The sequence below is a fragment of the Gavialis gangeticus genome, unplaced genomic scaffold (assembly GCF_001723915.1).
Source record: "Gavialis gangeticus isolate Ggan-Ray unplaced genomic scaffold, GavGan_comp1, whole genome shotgun sequence".
Lineage (NCBI taxonomy): Eukaryota > Metazoa > Chordata > Crocodylia > Gavialidae > Gavialis > Gavialis gangeticus.
Genome location: NW_017729034.1, coordinates 63,390,092 through 63,391,365, shown reverse-complemented (window position 1 = coordinate 63,391,365; position 1,274 = coordinate 63,390,092).

The following is a 1,274-nucleotide window of genomic DNA, read 5'->3' as shown; positions in this document are numbered from 1 at the left end:
TACAAAAAATTAACTTAAATATATTTATTTTAAAAATAAAGAAATGATGTTAATCCTGAAAAGTAAAGGGCTTCTGAAATTTAATTGTGTTTTGGTGAGTGGGTGTGAGGGAGGAATTAAATTTCAGTGTTAAAAAAAAAGTAGCAGGCAAACAAATGCAGCATATAAAACACACAAGGTAAAATGTTCCAGAGCCTATTAAGGTTCAGTAGAACTTAGGATACTACACTGCTTTTGGGGCATTTGGAAATTTTGCCTCCAGTGTATTTAAACAGATGATAATGAAACCAGTGATTGCATCTCCATATATCCTTTCACAAACAAGCACTTTATTTTAAAGCAAAGTTACTTCTTTAATAGTTTATAGGAATGAAGCGTCTCACTACCAAGAGTTTGCCATCAGACTAAGTAGCTCTAACCAAGAGACAACACAGGCAACTTCATCATTCATAGAAATGAGAGCCAGGTTCTGCTTGTTCTTAAATTGGCTCTGGTGATGATTTTTTTCAAGGCCTCCATCAAGTCATTTAACCTTTCTGCATTATCTGTGAAAAGGAGATAATATTGTCCACTGTTAAACTAAGCAATAAGGGCAGACTAGATAATGGCCTGATAGTTTGAGCACCATGCTGGGAAGCGGGAGGTTCAAGCCATCTCTGAGTGAGGAGAGCCTGCAACCTCGATCTTTCTCTTCCCCATCATGGATTTTTTCTGAAGCTACATCTTCAGGACTTAGCTTACCTAGATATATGCACGTACAGTACCCTATACCAGCTCAGGCTACTCAACATGCTCAGGAGCTGTGTGGACATGCAAGTGACATCCAAGGGCCAAAACCAACAGTTACATAACTGGATCAGTGCCATTTGGGCCTGTAAAGTGAAATAGGATTCTGCCTTAATGTCCATAAACACCATCTACCCAATACATTTATGAGTTGGTCACAATGGCAGCCAAACCAGAACTGAACTTGTGACCGTCACAGCTAAAAGTACACAACTATACAGCTAAAACAAAAAACCTGAGAGCTGTAGCAGACTCATCCTCTGTGAATCAAGCCCAGCAGCAGACAGGTGACACACACTGGCCAACAGGTTACACTAACATTAACCAGAACACACATCCAGTCCTCCGGTGATGAAAAGCCTAGAAGCCCCAGACTCCCTGCTTACTTGGATGACTGCTTCTTCCAAAGGGCTTTTTAACATTGGAAATGATATGTTAATCCCAGCACAAGCAGCCTGTGACTACCTTCTGCAGTGGGGGGGGGGGGG